Source organism: Peromyscus californicus, unplaced genomic scaffold (assembly GCF_007827085.1).
Source record: "Peromyscus californicus insignis strain IS unplaced genomic scaffold, ASM782708v3 Scaffold_5__1_contigs__length_169319896, whole genome shotgun sequence".
Lineage (NCBI taxonomy): Eukaryota > Metazoa > Chordata > Mammalia > Rodentia > Cricetidae > Peromyscus > Peromyscus californicus.
In genome coordinates this window covers 159,256,387-159,276,720 of record NW_026294573.1, presented here as the reverse complement: position 1 = coordinate 159,276,720, position 20,334 = coordinate 159,256,387, and the positions used below count along the sequence as shown (strand labels likewise).

Below are 20,334 nucleotides of genomic sequence, written 5' to 3'. Positions count from 1 at the left end.
TATAGTGCTACATATGGAATAATATGTATTTGTCAAAATATTAGAAAGTGTTATAGCACCAAGTATAAACATTGATGTATCAGCATGTCTTACAAATCAACTGGGATTTCAGGAATCTCAGGGTAGAATTTTGATTTTTGCTTTGAGAAAACAAGTATCTATTATTCTACAAACTTTTCTGTGAAAGCAATGCCTTTTCCCACCATTTATTGAAAATAGCTTCCACTCCCTCACATAATATGTTCCAATTATGGTTTCCACTGCCAGTGCCTCCCTTCCTTCCCTCTTAGGCAATTCACCAGTGATTGTGTATACAGATGTGGCCTGAGCTGAGTCTGGGCATGTCATGGGTAGTGCAGGCTGGGGTGCGGGACACTGACTTACTGGGCTGGTGTTCAACTTTGTGAAGGGAACAGGGACATACTTCTGCCTTTGCATCAGTCTGTGTATTCTAGGTTCTAAGTGGAAGAATTTTCAGTCCTTTCAAGGACTATCTAAACCTGCAGCTTGACATTTCAGCCTTGTACTTTCATGTGCTAAACAAGATGAGGAGCCACAGGACAACGAGTAGGGGAAAGAGGCTGACCTCCAAGAGTCAAAATCTTGCCAAGAAAATCAGCCTTCTAGAAATAAAATATGAATACATTATTACTCTTTGCATTTCTCCTGTGAGAAGTTTTGTTCTTCTTGTATGCAGAGGGTGCCTCAGGCTGATCATGAGAAAATCAAATTTGGAGAACAGGAAAAGAGAAAATACATGATCTTTTTTTCTTTTCTAATTAATACTTGAATATCACTCAACACCTTTTGTATTGCCTTTTTGCTCTTATTCTTATTTGAATGTATTCTTTCTGTTGAATAACGCCAACTGGATATTTAATGCAAGATCATAAACATCTATTTATTTTTTCTCTCTGCAACCCTTCTGTCTGCAAACCGTAGTCATATATAGAATTCACATTTGCTTTCAGACTTTCTGTTGCAAAGTTTCCTGACAGCTTTGATACTTTGCTTGAAGATTTCAGATAAAACTACTTCTTCCTGCAGTTCATGCCAGCCATCACATAGGTTAACTTCCTGTATTTTTCTCTTTTTTTTCTAAGTGTGCGAATAAGTGAGTCTCTGATTCTCATGCCTTCTCTTGGGCTCTTTTCTTTCTGTTTGCTTGTTTTGTAGAATTCAATGTGTTAATTTTTCTTTTGTCTTACTGTATTTTATATTTTTATGTTTTATTATTATCTTTTAGAAGCCTGTTCTTTTCTAATGAGAGACAGATAGTGAGTGGATCTGGATGGGAGAGGAGTACCTGGGAGGAGAAGAGAGGGCAGGGAAACTAATCAGGATATATTATGTGAGAAAAAATTATTTTCGAAAAAAGGAAAAAAAACCCAAACTCTTCGTTTCATTGATTCTTTGTATTTTTTTTGTTTTTATTTTATTGATTTCAGCCATGAGTTTGATGACTTCTTGATGCTAAGTCCTTTTGGGTATGGTTTGTTCTTTTTGCTCTAGAGCTTTCAGGTGTGCTATTAATGTACTAGTATGAGATCTCCTCATTTATTTTTTAATGTAGACACTTAGTGCTATGAACTTGCCTCTTAGAACCACCTTCACTGTATGCCTTTAAGTTGGTTATGTTATATATTCATTTTCATTCTCGTCTAGAAAGTCTTCATTTCTTTCTTAGTTTCTGTATTGGCCCATTTTTCATTCAATAGTGAGTTGAACAGTTTCCATGAATTTTCAGGCTTTCTGTAGCTCCTATTGTTGGTGATATACAGCTCTAATCCATGGTGGTCAGATAGAATGTAGTGTTATTTCAATTCTCTTGTATCTGTTGAGACTTGCTTTGTGTCCCACTGTGTGGTCAATTTTGGATAAAGTTCCTTAGGCTGCTGAGAAGAGGGTATATTCTTTTGTGTTTGGGTGAAATTTTCAATCATATCTGTTAGGTCCATTTGGTTTATAAGATCAGTTAGTATTTCTTTGTTTAGTTTTTGTCTGCATGACCTGCCAGAGTGGGGTACTGAAGTCTCCTATGATCAGTGTGTGAGGGTCAATATGTAATTTTAGCTGTAGTAGTCTTTCATTTCTTTTACAAACTTGGGTGCCCTTATGTTTGGTGAATAGTTGTTAAGAATTGCAATGTCCTCTTGGTGGATTTTCCCTTTGATGAATATGTATTGTCCTTCCCTCTGTCTTCTGATTAGTTTTGTTCTGAATTCTATTTTGTTAGATATTAAAATGGCTACACCAGCTTGCTTCTTAGGTCCATTTGCTTGAAATATCTTTCCTCATTCTTTGAACCTGAGATGATGTCTATCCTTAATATTAAGGTGTGTTTCATGTGTGCAGTGGAAGGATAGATCCTGTTTTCCCTTCCATTCTGTTAGTCTGTCTTCTTATTGTGGAATTGAGACCACTGATGTGTATGTGTGTGTGTGTGTGTGTGTGTGTGTGTGTGTGTGTGTGTGTGTGTGTGTGTGTGTGTGTGTTTTCCCTCTTTAGATTTGCTGGTCTGGAATTATTATATATTCCTTGTGTTTTCTTGGTGTGGTTAATCTCTTTAGATTGGAGTTTTCCTTCTAGCACCTTCTGTAGGCTGGATTTGAAGATAGATATTGCTTGAATTTGGTTTTATCATAGAATGTCTTATTTTATTGTCTCTTGTGATTGAAAGTTTCTCTGGGTACAGTAGCCTGGGTTGGCACAGCACATCTGTTCAAGCCCTCTGGCTTTTAGAGTCTCTATTGAGAAGTCAGGTGTTATTCTAATAGATATGCTTTTATATGTTACCTGGTCTTTTCCCCTCTGAGCTTTTAACATTCCTTCTTTGTTCTGCACATTTAATGTTTTGATTATTATGTACAGAAGAGAATTTCTTTTCTGGTTGTCTATTTGTTGTTCTAATTTCTTCTTGTACCTTTATAGACATTTCCTTCTTTCGGTTAGAAAATATTATTATTATTATTATTATTTACAATTTTGTTTAAAGTATTTTCTGTGCTTTTGACCTGGTATCTTCTTTCTCCATTTCTATTATTTTTAGAATTGTCCTTTTCACAGTGTCCCAGATTTCCTGGATGTTTTGTGCCAGGATTTTTTTCAGATTTAACATTGTCTCTGACCAAGGTATCCATTTCTTCTATTGTGTCTTCAATGCTTGAGAATCTCTTTTCCATCTCTTGTATTCTGTTGGGGAGGTTTGCTTCTGATGTTTCTATCAAGTTTCTAAATTTTTCTTTTCCAGATTTCCTTCAGTTTGTGTTTTCTTTATTGATTCTATTTCCACCTTCAGGTATTGAACTGTTTTATTCATTTCCTTTCACTGTTTGTGTTCATTGATTTCTTTAAGAGATTTATTCATTTCCTCTTTAAAGACCTCTATTGTGTCTATAAAGGTCAATTAAGGACATTGTCTTGTGTTTCAGCTGTGTTGCAATTCTCAGGGCCCACTGTGGTTTGGTTGTTATACTCTAGTATAGGCATACTGTCTTTGTTGTTGTTGACTATGTTTTTACACTGGCATCTAGGCATCTGGGTTTGGGAAATTGCAATTCTAGATTTTGATATCTGGTTTTTGTCTTTATGGGTTTTGTTCCTTGGTTTCTATTGCCTTCTCTGGTTCTTAGGAGAGTGTGGTCACTATGTTTTGCCTGGTGGGGAATTCTTCTGGGATCTTGCTAGGTGTGGTCATTTGGGGTTCCCAGTAAAATATATTTCTAGATATTGTTGACTGACACTTTATAATGGGGATGGGGGTGTTGAGAGAGTCCTCTGGAGGGAGGAAAGCAGGATGTTCCACAGGGATCTACTTAGACCTTTGGGAATGGTGTTAGAAAGTGAGGGGAGGCCAGGGCAGGTAATCTGCTGTAGAGGGCCAGATGAGACTGGGAAATTAGATATGAAGGAGAGGAACGAGATTGAAGATCTGAAGGCTGCCCATCTGCTTTGCTGGGATATTTGCTTCTACGGCAGGCTTGGCTGGTGGGTTCCCAGGAATGCCTGCTGGAGTTGGCAGCTGAGATAACAGCATGATTGGGCAGGAAAGTTGGAGGAGAAAATTTGTATGATCCACTGGAGATGGGAACAGAGATGAGGTGGTGGCCACAGCAGGTGTAGGGTAGTACAAAGCTTTGAATAGGGGGCAGGAAGTTTGGAAGGGATGATTTCTATGATCTACTGGAGATAGGTGTATGTGGGGAGTGGGGTGGTGGTGGGCTGCAGCAGGTGCTCTTTTGCAGAGCTGGGGATCAGACTGGGAGAATGGATTTGGAGAGAGGAGGAGGTGGAGAAGCTCTTCAGTTAGTTTGCCTGCTTCTCTGGAGGGAATACATTGCTGCAGTTTCTTAAATGGAATGTGGAAGATACCTAAATGTGTCAAATACTTTTTTCTTCTAGATCTTTGCCTTTCTGATTTTTAGTGACTAATATTGAAAACAACAGGGAATTACAAATAAGCACCTATGATTTTCCTGCGAGCAGGATACAGCACTTTTAATGAATTACCAAATGAGCTCTGTCTTTTACTCTGCATCCAAAATGTCAACTATGGGATGGTAGAAACACCATCTTGCAGGAAGAGATTTAACTTTGAATAATAAATAGCATTCATAAGAAACAAGGTGATACCAGAAAGTGATATGAAGTAAACCAGATATTAGTAGGTTGTTGTTAGTATAACTGCTAATTAATAATCCAATGATCTCAATGAAAGATTTCTTTTTAAGTAATTCAAAGAGTCCGTTCATGGATAATAGTCATTGTTAAGAGAAAGAAAAGTACATATTTATAATAAATTTGTGTACACCCATCACTTTAATTACATCTGTCTGTATATTTTCTATAATCTATCTATGTATCTATGTATGCATCTATATATCTATGTATCTGTCATCTATCTATCATCTATCTATCTATCTATCCATCTATCTATCTATCTATCTATCTATCTATCTATCTACCTACCTACCTATACCTACCTACCTATCATCTTCTTTCTTCTCTGTACTAGTATAAGGTTTCTTGTACTAATCTATGCATCACCCACCCTTCTCTCATCTAACCTGTTACTATCCACCTCTCATTTATCTAACCTATCATTATCTATTCTTCATCTACCTTCTGTGCTAGAGTATAAAAAGGAAAACAGAATTTGAAAGAAAGAGAAGTTGATCAGGGAACTGTACCCACACATTTTATAAATAGTAAAGAGGAACATGTTAATCTGTAACCATAGGGAGGAACAACCATTCTTAGGAAAGCACATAGGCTACTGGACACTGGGAACTCAGAGTAGGGCTGCATGGGGGCTGTGGCAAGGCCTTTGTGGAGCAGGTGTTTGGGTAGAGTATGCAGTAGCTCTGAGGATCTCCACTCAGCAGTTTCTCAGATACCGAGCCTTTCTGACAGGAGAGCAAGAGTGTAAGAGAGAGCACTGTGGCTGGTGTTCAGGCTTTGGGAGTGTGATGCCATTGGTCTAGCTGCCTCTAGATCTAGGAAGCCGGAAGGCAGCATGAAACTCCATTGCAGAAGCAGCTTGGAGCTGGAGGCTGCTGTCTGCTGCTGTTACCATAATATAATAATATAATATTTGTGGCCACTAGAAAACATAAATTATTTCATGCATTTCTCCTTCTTTCTTACAACCTTAAAATAAAACCCAATGATCAAGACCCAGCTATAGCAATCTTGGGCATATATCCAAAGGATGCTCAATCATACCACAAGGATGCTTGCTCAACTATGTTCATAGCAGTGTTCTTCATATTAGCCAGAACCTGGAAACAACCTAGATACCTCTCAACTGAAGAATGGATAAAGAAAATGTGGTACATTTACACAATGGAGTGTTACTCAGCTGTAAAAAACAATAACATCAGGAAATTTGAAAACAAATGGATGGAAGTAGAAAATATCATCCTTATTGAGGTAACCCAGACCCAGAAACACAAATATGGTATAGACACACTCATAAGTGGATATTAGCTGTATACCATGCTACAATTCACAGCTCCAGAGAGTCTAGGTAACAAGGAGGGGCCAAAGAGGGGAAATAGAAGAGATCTCCTGGGTAAACTGGGGGTGGTTGGGGATGAGAATATGAGGGATCAGGTTGGGGGTAGGATGGTGGGCAAGAGTAATGAAAGCAATGTCTTGATGAGGGACATTTCTGGGTCAGGTGGAGACTTGGTGCAAGGGAAACTCCAACAAATCTGCAAGGATGACCCCAGCTAAGACTCCTAGCAATAGCAGATAGATGGTCTGAACTGGCCATCTCCTGTAATCAGATTGGTGACTACACTAATTGTCATCAGAGAGCCTTTGTCCAGTAACTGATGGAAGCAGGTGCAGAGATCCACAGCCAAGCACTGGGCTGAGCTCTGATAGTCCTGTTAAAGAGAGGGGGGAAGGATTGTATGAGCCAGGGGCTCAAGGTCATCACAAGGGAACCCACTGAGAAACTGGTGCAGCTCAGGAGCTCACAGACACTGGACCAACAACTAGGGAGCCCTCATAGGACTGACCTAGGCCCTCTCCATATGTGTGACAGTTGTGTCTACTTGTGGGACTCCGAGCAGTGGGAGCAGGGACTGTCCCTGATGCTTTGGGTGGCTTTTGAGAACCTATTCCTCACACTGGGTTGCCTTACCAAACCTGAATACCAGGGGAGGAGCTTAGTCCTACCTCAACTTTGATAGGCCATGCTTTGTTGACACCCACAAGAGGCCTACCCCTTTCTGAATAGAAACAGAGGAGGAGTGGATTGGGGGTAGGCATAGGGGAGGTGGGGGGAGGAATTGGGATGAGAGAAGGGAGGGGAACAAATTTACTTAATAAAAAACTCCAATAAATACTAAATGAGAAACAAACAGGAAGTCAGAAGTGAAACATGTATTGAATATGTAGCTTTTAGTAAACTAGCCTCAATCTTACAGAGCCAAATATACAAAGGTGGGCACCAGCCAGAGACTACAGCCCGCTCTTCTTGCTTATTTTGTGACAGTCACCATTTAGATGTCTACGAGACACCACCTAAATATAACAAGTATAAAAACTGAACAATTGAATTTTGACCCTCATCCCTAAATATGCCCTTTTCTGTCTGTGAATGACATATCCGTCAATCTACCGTCTGCCCAACTGTTTAGAGGGGAATTTCCATTCTCACTTGTTTAATAACCAACATTTTTTAATTCACTTGGAGTGTTAGCAGTTTTATCTCTGGAAGAGACTCTAAACTCGGTGCTTCCTGCCATCTCCACATCCTGATGTGAGTCCTGCGGCCACCACTCATCCTGTCCATGTGGATGTGGCACTAGTCTCACACCTGGTCACCCAGCCTCCTGTTCCTGTCTTCCTCATGTGCTCCACTTTATGATCCCGCAACAGAAAGAACACAGTCATTGCCTCCTTGGGCCCTTTCCCATGTCTTCACATCTGTTCTTCCATGTATTGCCATGCCCACATCTTCCGTATTTAGGCCCTAGTTTCAAGACTATCTCCTAAGAGAAGCCTTCCTTACCACATAGACTGAAGTTTTCTGTCCTGTTTTTCAATATCCATGGTTTCTTTCTAGTCTAATTTTAGTCCTGGTAATATTTAAAATAATGTTTGAAAACATACATACAAGTAACATCACACAGACTGAGCATATTTTATATATATATATATATATACATATATATGTATACACACATATATAAATATATATATATATACACACATATATAAATATATATATGCAGGCAATAACAATTAGTGAAGAAAGAGGCCGTGAATCTGAAGGAGAGTGAGGAGGGGTATATGGGAAGGTTTGAAGGGAGGAAAGGTAAGGGAGAAATGCAACAATATTATGATCTCAAAAATGAAATCAAGAGAGCACAAAAAGGTTTGCCATGTTCCCATTGTTTCTATGACTGTTTCTAGCTCTAGTTTTCTAGAGGGGCAACATCAGACAATAAAGCAGAACCACAGGTACGTTCATGTCTAGAGAACAATCAGACAAGGAGGCGCAAAGCCAGAAGTTCCTGAAGATGAGGCAGGATAGCCAGGACCTTATGACAACACTAACACAAGCAAAAAGGAATGTGTTTAAGTCAAATTGCTAAGGAAAATTAAATTGGCAAAAGAATGTTTAAGTTGATACGTAAAATTAGTTAAGTATGAATCTCTCCTCATGACTCATGTTTTTGGATATTAATTTTGGTATTTTTCATGTGTCTAAGGCATATACAGTGTTTGTCTTCAGATCATGGAAAGGAATTTTGAGAGAGGATTAAGCCATAAAGTCTTGTTTGTGCTAACAGAAACCAAACAGTGACAACTTGGTCACATTCTTTTACTAGTGAGACATTTAGAGTAGTGGTGGCTCCTAAGATAAAGACAAATGTGGGCCAGGTAGGGAATGCTGGTGACTGGGAAGCAGCAAACATTGTCCAGGCTGCACATGTTGGCTGAAATGCAGCGAGTCCAGTTGGAGGTGTGCCTCATTCAGCCTACTGGATATTGGGATGGCAGGGGAATGGGTGGCACAGAGGTTTATGATGTGATCGAGACTTACACACTAAGAAAATCTGTCTATGATGAACTGGAGGTAAAGAAGGGTTATGACAGTAAATTGACTTTAGAAGTGAGTGAAGATAAAGGACTATCAGATACCCAAGATTCAGATGATCAGGGAAAATGGAGATACCCGGACAGCTAAGGAACCCAGAAAACAGTGATAAAGTAAGAGATAACTTATTCCTTGGGGACATACAAATGGTTTTAGAAATTTAGAGGGATGAAATTGTGGAGATACAAAGGATTTTATAACTTTTCTATTTGATAGTGCAGTGGGTTGTACATGCTGTCTTTGCTTTTGGTTTGTATGTGGATGTGCAGAAGCGAAGCACAGATGAGAGAGTCTAGAGTTTCTAGTACAAGTTCTTAAGTGTTTATCATTATTTGGAGGTTTTGAAATCATCACTCACTGCCATACCTTTTTTTGTGCAGAGGACTCAAGGGTATTTTTGGTTCCTGTGATTATACAGGGATGCTCTGCTGAAAGTGTGTTCCTTTGGGTATAGTGGAGAAAAAAAGCAATAAAGAAACAAAAATAAATGGAATAGATGTGTTTTTACTTATGAATATAGCCTGAATTTAACATTGGTAACTTATTGTCAAAGCTACAGTCCTGTTTTGTTCTTTATTACAACCCAGGGAAACAGAGGTTAGATTCTCTAAATAAAAATGTTTTAATATTTATGGGGTAGTCTACGTGGTAGGATATAGATTTGTAGGTATTTCCCCATCTTATGACATTAGGAGAATGTTTCTTTCTTTTTTACTTTTTAATTAACAAAGTATATAATTGGATTTCACAATTAAGCTCAAAAGAACTTTATTTTTCCTTCATTCAAATTCTGCATTTATAAGGACCAGCCAGGGCTATTGTTAGAGATTTGTTTTGTTATCTGGAGAGAGAAGTGGGTTTCAGAGCAGAGAAGAGGTAGGGCACTTGTCTGGTAGAAGAAATGATTCCCTTGAATGAGCACACTGAAGGTTAACAGAGGAGGCAGATAGAAAGACAGAAGCCCTCAGGAGAGAGTCCTCCCCACCAGCTGATGCCAGGCAACTTTCCAGAGAAGAAAGTTATGACACCCATTTAGAACCAAGTATGAGAAATTGTGGATGATCAGTGGTTCTTCAGGCCTGGTGCAGAAATGGGGTCACTGAACACCACGCTGCATTCAGCTATGCATCTCCCATGGACACTGCCCTTCTAGAATCTGTCTCATTGTTTCATGAAGACCTTTCAGGGGCACTCACCATTCAGGGTCCCACAGGGTATTTGTGTATCAGGATAGACACATGAACTTGTGAATCAGGAATGGTACCTTCTGCTTTCAGAAACATTCTGTAGGAACATGGAGCTATGAGAGTTTGCATAGCTTGTAGTCAGCAAAGCCATTTGAGAGATTGGGTTCAGTCAATTAGAAAACCACAGCTCTCTGATTATTTTCTTCTCTCCTTCCTGCTGTCTCCTCCCCTTCTTTCCTCCCTTCCTTATCTACTCTCTCCCCAGTTCTTCAAATAAAACATGCTAGTATGCATTTTCTTTATCTTTAAACAAAAGCCTTTTGAGTCCCATTGTGTGTTGCAGGTGGCTAGCAGCCTTGAGCCTCACATCCGTGCATTAGCCTTCTTGCCAGAAAAGAATGTTACTCTCTTAAATGCTTACCAGATATGTTTCATTGCAAGAGCCACACATTTCTAGGAGCGTGGCTTATCATGACTCAGTCTGTTTGGAGGCTGGGTGTCTACTGTAAACATCTAGAGGAGAAGGTGGAGGAGGCAAGATAGAGAAAAGCTCACAAGCCCGGAGATTTGAAATTGTGAAAATCACCTCAAATAGCTGATTTACAACCTTTTAAACTGACTTTATAACTCAAAAGGCCTGCAAACAAGAGACCCAAGTTCTTTGAACTGCATTTAAATGCTCCTGCTGAAAATTCTTTTATGTTGTTTATTTATAGTCTGCTTCAGGCTTTCTGAAGTCTGAGTATTCATGTATATTTCATAAAAACCATACAATTTTTAACAAATTTTGCTATTTTATTGTTGCAGGTATATTCAGCTATCATATGTGACTGAGAATAATGCAATTATGATATAATCATATTTCATGTCTTCTTTAAGTGTTTGAGTTTTGAATGACGACCTCGAACTCCAGAGCAACTGCGTACTGTGCCACCAAGAGTGAAGTACTTACTTTGGTAATGCTGCCTTCCACAGAGCAGCAGACAATGAGAGAAGCTGAAAATGGAGTTTCTACAAAACTTTATTAACTTTGAGAGTGAAGGAGAGCACAGATGTTTTTATGTGTTTGTTTTTCGGTCTTGTGTTTTTTTATTGTGTATGGTTGTGAGTTAAATATTAAGTATGATTACAGGACTAGGTTAAATTGAAGCGTGTTTTGAATCTAAGGGAACTATCCATGCAAACGGAGTTAACCTTCTTGGTCATCATACTACGGGCTAATCCAGGGACAGGCAGATCCAGACTGACATACATAGTGGAGTTACTCACTTGGGACTAATAGTCTGAGGCCAAATGAACAGTCTCATCACCTATCAACCCAAAATGCACTCAGTCTTGTGTCTCATATAAGCCATTTACAATTTGTGTGTATAAGTTATATCTGGCATGTTAGCTTTTTATCATCAATATTCTCCTAATAACTATTCTTAATCTGTTAAGCAAGCAGCATAGAAACAATGTCTAATTGCTGCTTGCCAGTGGAAATAGCTAGGATTTTTGTCTTTAATGGAAACTTGTCAAAATGTCTTAAGTAGATTTTTTTAAGATATTACTTTTTCATCAGGAAGATATTTTTATCATTGAAATTATCAAAAGAACAAGTAAAAAAAATAGAACAGCAAAACCCAGCACATTTAGGTAGGATTTTGTCCACAAGCCAGATGAAATCACAAACAGTTTGAGTATTTAAAAAGAACAAAAGCTTCATGCAAACTGAGAAATTACTCAGGAAGAAAAAAAGAATAGCAGCCCCTCCCATCTGACTGGCTGCCAGTTTTTTGTGTTTATTCTTACATTCTTTATACTTGCACAATCTAACACATTTATCCTTCCCACAGGAGTTACTCTGATATGCATTGCACATTAATATGCACATTTAAATGAGGAGTCAGGTTCCAGGTTATAATAAAAACCACTTATGAAAAATGCCTTCCTGATTTCAAATCTTTAAGACAGCCACAACAGATGAAATTATTTTTCAAGGAAGGTAAGTTGGGCTTTATTGCTTCTTTCTAAATGTTCAAAATTTACTTTATTAGTTATTTTATAGTGTGTCCCTAAATGAATACATTCATATCAGACCAAGGGGAATGAAACTCGCACTGAGAAGGCTCTCTAATGAGCCATGCAGAACTGAAATAACTACATATGCATTCCACAAATGGACCATTAATTGGAAAAAGAACCAAAGTGTGAAGACATAATCCTATAGGATGGAACTCAAAATGGTGATATATTTTAAGGCATTAGAACTTTCGATTTACTTTTGTGAAAGAAAAAGTAAAGGCAAATGTGAAATCTGATTCTTTTCCCCATCTACCTCAGCCACAGCATTTCCATTAAGCCATTGTGGTACCATCGAGAAAGAAATCATTTTTTAAGAATTTTGTCAGTTCAGGAAGAACTCTCCTCTTGATCTAATCCATTTTCCTTGCTATTTCAATAGCCTATATCTCCACACTGGTGGTTTACTCTCTCAGGTGCTGGAGAAACTGATTAAGGCATGATATTCTGAGTGTAGGAGAGACAGGGACATGTCAATACTAATGGGTCCCAAATTGAACCTGAGCTGTGTTTAGATGAATTCATCTTCTACACTGGGATCCTTCTGAGAGTAATGCTTCATTACAGTCAGGCCACAGGTCTGTCTGGGATGCACTGCAAGTACGGTGAGCTAGCTCCTTCGAAAGAACACCTCACTTGCTGCCTTGCAGCTGAGCTCCATCCATGGCAACGCGTAGTTTCTTTTTCCTTCTCTGGAGTGAAACAAGTCTCTTGTTCAATGTCTGCTCTTACCTTTGTTCAGCACTCACTTCTTTGACTGCAATTCATGGCTTCTCTCTACCTTCTTTGTCTGTGTATATTATTTTATGACGTCATTTAAAAGCAGTGCTTTGTAGACTATTCTCTGTGACAGGATGTGGTGTGGGGATTAGTGAGTTGAGGACTAGAGGCACAGGGTGTTTTTCACACACCATTTTTGCCTCAATTATGGAAGCACCATTATTTTTCTATTTTATTTGTTCTTCCCAGTTAGCTTTTCTTTCTTTCTTTCTTTTTTTTTAGAGCGAACAAGTTGGCTAAAATGTATTAAAATATTGATGCAATTTTTGTTAGTGAGGATGTGAATTGGCTTCAGATCTGTGAAACCGTATGTGGAATATAGCTGTATATTTTTTTGAGTAGAGACACACACTAGGTTTCTTATTTATTGAAGAAGTTTACAATACATTAAGCAGAACTCGTCAAGGATTGTGTATGACACTCTCGGTTTTCTGAAGAATGTATGATTTAGAAATGGTGCATTAGGGCTTTGAAACTGCTGACTGCTGACAGATCATCCTGCATGTTTCAGTCCAATCACTAATGAAATGATCTTGGGATGATGCAAGGATTCTTGATTTTCAGGGGAAATGAAAAATGCTCTTTGAATTCCCACCTGATGTAGTCATTCTGGCTTTCATGTGGACATATTTGATATGTGGGGTATTTAATACGTTTTTGTTCAATAGCCTTGGACAAGACATGGCAAAACAGGAAAAATATTGAATCCCATCATGTTTAAAGATGAAAAAAAATCAGTTTTCTATTGTTGTCAAACAAAAATTCTTTACACTAGACTTAAAATAACAGCATTTGCCATTTCTCATGATCTTGTATTGGTCAAGTATTTCTTCAGAGCTGTCTGGGGTCGCTCAGTCTGTGCTTTGGGTTGAGAGTACGGCCCAGATGCCTTGATTCTCCATCTAGAGTCTTGTTCTGTAGTATTTCTACAGTTCCTCCAAGAGACTCCCCTGCAGCTCTCTGCAGCTTGAAGACTGGATTCCCAAGAGAATAAGACTCAGTGCAAGAGCTTATAAAGCCTGTTTGTCATGTTTGGTAACCTATGGCCAAGCAAGTCCCACATGTAAGTGCAGAATCAGTATGGGAAAGACGCCCCTTAAACATGGTGAGTAGGAGGCATGACCCTTTAGGAAGCACTAGTGTGGTGTCCCGCATACAAAGGAACTTCTGAAAGTGAGTGTAAGGCAGGTCAGTAACTTACAGACAGAAACAGAACCTATCACTTTGTTAAGGTGTTATGACATTTTAAATATCCAACTTAAGAAGATATATCAACTCATCTAATTTTAGAAAAAATCTTGATTTAAAACTTTTCTGAGGGCAGAAAAAAATGACCAAGTATTTTATTCAAAGTATTTGCATAGAGCATCCAGGAAATGAAAACCAGTGGGAGCATAGGCTTAAGTACTAAGGTGAGACTGAGTTTAGGAATTTGAGAGTCATTCTTATGAATTATTTTTATAAATATTGTTTCTATGCAAAGGCTGATAAAGATCCATAACCAAAAACCAAGTAAAACAAAGCACATACACAATGAGGAAGCAAAGTCAATTCTAGGAAGAAATATTCTCACAGTTACTTCTAGGGTCATTAATAATGTTTTTGGTACTATGCTGGGTTTGTGACTAAACATTATGAAGAAACTAATGCTGATGTGAAAATACTGAAAAATATTTGAACTAAAATATTTTAAAAATACAGAGAATTCAATAAACTAACACCAAGAAAAATGAAACAAAAAACCTAATTAAAATGCAAGCCATGGAACCGAACAGAACAGAAAATTCTCAAAAGAAGAAATACAAATGAATAAGAAATATTTCAAAAAGTGTTCGACATCATTAGCTGTCAGGGAAATGTAAATCAAAGGTACTTTGAGATTTCATCTCACCCCAGTCATAATGGATGTCATCATGAAAACAAATGATAACAAATTCTGGTGAAGATGTAGAGAATCCCTCCTCACTGCTGGTAGGAGTATAAACTAGCTCAGCCACTATGGAAATCAGGGTGGAGATTCCTCAAGCACCTGAACATAGAACTACCATATGATCCAGTCGTATATTACTGCTGGGCATGCGCTCAAGGGATTCCATATCCTATGACAGAGCAGCTCTCTTTGGATGTGTTCATTGCTGCACCATTTACAGTCGTCAGAAAGTAGAATCAGCCTCGATGTCCATCAACTGATGAATGGATAATAAAAATGTGGTCCATACACACGATGGAATTTTGTTCAGTTGCAAAGAAAAATGAAAACCAGGAATTTACTTTCTACCTGCTAGCTAGCCTACATAATGCTGGAGGATGTTTTGCAGACCTTTGTTGGAGAAAAGCCATTAGTGCTATTATTACTCAGCTGACCCTTGAATGCTACAGTGCTGTGATGGTGTGATATTGGTAAGATAGTTTACAGGTATAATCAACTACTTTTTAAAATCAAATTTGAGGCCTGCAGCACAGGAAGGAGGGAATCCATGCCTGGTACTATAAACCTGGTCCAAAGCCCCTGCTTTAGGAGGTCATAGGCTCTAGTAAACCCACTGTTGTTTCGATAATTGGAGACCTTGTCAAACTGCTTTCTAATATTTATGTTTATACCCATAGGTTAGCGATGTTATCAACTTTGGCCAGAAAAGCTTTCATTCTTTTCTGCAGCCAGCAGCAATTAATGCAGAGACTCATAACTGCTAGAAATGCTGAGGATAAATGAGTGTTGAATGCTTGGTCCTAAATCTCTGTCAACCCCTCTTCCCTCCTGCCCCAGCAAGGCTCAGGGAACATTGTGGAGGAGGGGACAGAAAGAATATAAGATCTCAAGGATGAGGGGGGAGTGCTGTGAGATTCTGTCCTCTGAATATACCATGGTTGTTACACTCACAAAATCACTACAGATGTCATTACCTGCAAGACATGCACAAGGTCAATCCAGCACCAAGTGGACTCAGTGGGTTATAAATAATGGAGAGGACATGAAGGTGGAAAGGGGATATATTGGATGTTGTTTGAGGGAAATGGAGTTTGGGGGAGAATTGAGGGTAGATATGAGCAAGATACACTGTATACAGGTATAAAATTGTCAGAGAATAAATAGAATGTGTTTTTTAAACTAAAAACATGGTTCAAAATGATCAGAGATTGTCCAATTAATCGATGCTCTTAAATATTTTCAGGATAAGTAAGCATTAATAAAACCAGATAAAGATTGCGTGTCTCCTCTAGAGAAGAAGACAACACTCAGCACTTGAGATACAAAGAAACCATCAATTAAATGAACACAGGTGATATTTCCATATAGAAAGTATTGGTATTGGAAATATGCACATTTCATTCTGCTCAAGATGTAAACCAAAATCAAATCAGTTAGATCCCTTCCCAAAGTCAAACCCATTAGGTCCCTTCTCAAATGAAGTCCAGTGGGTTCCTTCCCCAAATGAAGTCCATTAGGTCCCTTTCCAAAATCAAACCCATTAGGTCACTTCCCAAAACTTTGTAAAGCTTCAGCTTACAAAAATGTTTATGGAAGGATAAATAGGGAGAACAGTGTTTATTGTTTTAAATAGAAAGCAAAAGTCTGGGAATTACCAGATACTTAATATTAAGTAGTGTAATGATAATCAAAACAGGATTTGACTAGCACCAAATCTCAATGCTGACATTACCAAAACTGAATTAAAAAAGTCAGGAACAGGCTTCAGCATAACCATATTTGATGTATGGATGGGTGAAGTTTCAAACCGGTAGAAAAATAACAATTTATGCAGCAATGCTTGAAACTTGAAAATAAATCTCCATTAGCTAAACATACACTGAAAGTGTTGTCTTTCCTCTTCTTACAGGGATATGGTTTTCTTCCAGTCATTACTCCACATTCTTTGTGTAGAGGATCATCTCCCTGCTTCCACCCCTAACACCTGCAAAGTGTTACTCATTTGCACCTGTCCTCAGATGCGGACCTTTCCCCAACATCTGATTTTCCCACAGTGGGTAGGACAGCCCGCTTCTTCTTTCCACTGAGAATCTCGTTACCGTCTCCGGTTTTCTAAAGTCTGAGAATATGGAGATACTAACTAGGGTGTTGGGATTAAAAAAAAAAAAAAAGGTGAAACAAGACTTTAATTTGTCAGTGGAAACTTCCCCTTTGAGACGAAAAGCAAGTCAAGGATCAAAGTTCAGTCAGACAGTACATAACACTCATGAATTAAATACAACCTGGTATTGACAGACAGGATTCAGGTGCAGAAATATTCTGGTTTACTAAACTTTCTTTGTAAGGAAGATAAGAGTACTCACTTCTTGAATCTCAGAAGGAAATGATTCTACTTTTAAGGGCTTTGGAGAGAGAGAGAGAGGGCTATAAGCCTGGTTCCGCTCTGATGGACAGACTTTGGGAGAAGAACTATGTAATTTTGTGCATCGACTGTAGCTAATTCAAATGGCGCTAATTGCTCCCCAGCTGCCAGTCAAGGTGATGCTTTGAGACTCAACAACCCTGCTGAAGCGCCTCCGAGAGCTGAGAACGATGGAAGGAAGCTATGTGTTTGAGGAGGAAGAAGGAGCTTTGCTTTAGCAATGCGCAGCAGCCATCCCTACATGCACTGCGGGAAGCAGGGGTGGGTGGGGCAGCGTCAGGAATCCCGTCTCTTTTTGTTAATATGGTCTATAGTTTTTATTCCTGTCAAGGAATGCTTACCTTATTTGATTTATTCAAGATAGTGCTCTTTACCAGCAACCACAGACAGATATTTGCGGGCTGGAGTGCAGAGGCACAGCAATAGAATAGCTGGAAATCTGCACTGAGAGCCCAGAGATGTTCTCTGCGGCTCCTTGTCAGAGCACACAGGCCGCATAGCAGGCTCCATCTAAGGAAAAATGGTTAGAAGAGACCTATCCTAAAGTTTTTCTAAACAGCAGACAAGCTTCGATAAAATTAGGCATTTACGTATGTAACGATGGTTAATCTAGGAGAAAGGACAGGTTAGTTATAGCCAGTCACGTATTATTTTAAATATAAACACATAAACATTTATCGTTTGGTAAACAAAATTTCAATTCTTTGGGTTACAGGATGAAGAAAAATTACCAACTCTAGTTCAGATCTAAAGATTCAAGTTGACTCATCAATGCCGCTCTACCGAATTGTCCCTTTTCTGCTTCCGTATTCTGAACTATTTTCCTCATTTCACTATTCTCCACCCTTCCACGCACATTCCCCTTCCAAGGCATTTGATAGTCAATTATTAAGGGAATCTGGCTTAGTCTGATGACACTCTGTCCAAAGAATGTGACTTCTTCCTAGCGATTTGTGCTCTTCTGTGGTCGTCAAAGCACATTCAGGAATTCCCATCTGCATTTTTACATCTCCATCTGGAATTTGCCTTCCCTCATCTTTTTAAGAAAAAAAGTTATTTTTGAAATAAGTGGTAAGAACTTTTGCTTTCTACTCTTGTCTGAAGAGTTTTCCTACCTTTAAGTTTGTAGCAAAATATATAAAAAGATTTGCCACACAGGCAATCTGTATGTGATCCTGTAAATGTCGGATGACCTCTATCACCTCCCCGGACAGCCTGGCGTGTTAGGTCAGGTTAGCTACATTTGCTCTTGACATTCCTCTTGGTAATATTCCACCCATCCATCTCCACCCTACTGCTTCTTGAATAACAATTCCCACTTGGCTAGACCGTATTTGGAGTTGAGATGAATCTCATTGCTGTGTTGTTATTCAGGTATTTTCTTTCCAGTCACGATGGACCTGAATAAAGTCTGCATTACTGTTCTTTAACAGGGATTAATGAATTTTTAAAATTTAACAGTATGCATTTATGTGGTGGTTTGAAAGAAAATGACCCCCAAAGGACATGGCTCTATTAGGAGGTGTGGCCTTGTTGGAGGAAGTGTGTCACTGTGGGGGTGGGCTTTGAGGTCTCCTATGCTCAATCTACTCGAGTGTCACAGTCGACTTCCTGTTGCCTGCCTATCAACATATAGCAGTCCTTCTCCAGCACCATGTTTGCCTGTACATCGACATGCTCCTGCCATGATGATAATGGACTAAACCTCTGAAACTGTAAGCCACCACCTCAATTAAATGGTTTCCTTTGTAAGAGTGGCTGGGGAGACAGAGGCAGGCAGATCTCTGTGAGTTCGAGGCCAGTCTGGTCTACAAAGCGAGAACCAGAACAGGAACCAAAACTACACAGAGAAACCCTATCTTGAAAAAAACAAAACAAACAAACAAAAAAAGAGTCGATGGGGTCATGGTGTCTTTTCACAGCGATAGAAACTCTCACTAAGACAATTTGCTTCATAGAAGCTGTGAACTTACACTTTATGCATTCTCTGAATAAATAAGCATTCTTCTCATTGGGTGAAGATCAGTATTTCTCATTAGGGTTTCAGAGAGAAATGAAAACACACTCAACAGAGAACCCCTGTTCATGATGTCTTTACATGACAGGCTCATTTTTGTCTCATTTAGTTTTCATTTTTCACTTTCTCCAGCTTCTTTATTTCTCCTTAATGATGTGGTTAGAAAATTATATTTTTGCGAGCATAGAAGATTTTTGCTGTGTATGTGTTTATATCAAAAAATAGAAAAGAATGAAACAATTTATTTTTTTTCTTTAAAATGTAGAGCTGCCTTATTTTATGCATTTGGCTTATTTTCCTAACTATAAGTCATTAAATGTTTTGCATCAAAGGAAAAAATAAAGTAAACAAAACAGTAAATATATATGTATACATATATACATATATCTTTACTTTTATTTTTAAAGAGAAATATGAAAACAAATGATTTGTTATCTCGAGGAATTGCCTCTCAAAACCCATTATCGTATGAATATTGAAATAAGTTATTATGAAGACGTTTAAATCACATTTAAGGAAGAATATGTACAGATGCTAAAATCTCCCTGGCATCTTGTATTTACCTTATGCACAATATTTTTGTCCCTGTCTGTCACAGGAGGCCAGTTGGGACGCTGTCTGGCATTACATTGACTCTCAAGAGGTTTTGGTTTTTCGAGCATTTTGTATTTTGAAATTTTGAATTGGCGTTGCTGAACCTGTAATTGGTCTGGAAGAAATGATTAGAATAAGGGTTGGTTAAGAAATAAATGTGAGCACAGAAAACGTTTGAAGCACAGATCAGCATTTATAAAGGCCAGGGATGAAAGAATAGGTCCCACTGGGAAATTTACCTTAATCCTTCTGTCTGACAGAAGCAAGGAATTTAAGAGAGAATGACAAGGGATGGAAGCACAAGGAGAAGAGGGATCCTGAGTGCTAGAAACAGAGCACAGGCATGGGCTGAAAACTGCTTTTAAAAGGATACTGGAATCTATTAGGTCATCTGATGGATTTTTAGTACACCACAGCTCTGTTTCTGTCATTCCGTCTTAACTCTTGAGTATTTCCTTTGGATATCTGAGTAAGAAATAGTCATTCTTCTGGTTTGTATTAAAGGTGTACCTTGCAAAAGAAATCTGAGCTGGCTTTCCAGCAGATTAACTGGGTTTCTGTGCTTCTTCTCTGCTGGAATTCTTTTCATGGCTTTGACGGTGTAGCCATGAGAGTGTGTGCTGGTAAAATGGGAACTTGTTCAATTGCAAGGTTACTTTGCACTCATAGTCGGCATTATGGTCATTCAAAAGGAGTGAATTGGCATGCAACAGCAAGTCATTT

At 38.7% G+C, this 20,334-nt stretch overlaps 1 long non-coding RNA gene across 3 annotated transcripts in view; it reads left to right on the top strand.

The window, feature by feature from the left end:
* LOC128097616 (uncharacterized) overlaps positions 1 to 20,334 on the top strand; it is a 113,007-nt gene that overhangs the window by 45,870 nt on the left and 46,803 nt on the right. The window contains exon 1 of one of the 3 annotated variants that reach the window (XR_008213916.1): positions 10,716 to 11,791. The exons of the other annotated variants lie outside the window; for them this stretch is intronic. This is a non-coding gene — a long non-coding RNA (uncharacterized LOC128097616). Of the gene's footprint in view, positions 1 to 10,715; positions 11,792 to 20,334 lie in introns of those variants that run through there. 3 annotated transcript variants of the gene reach the window in all.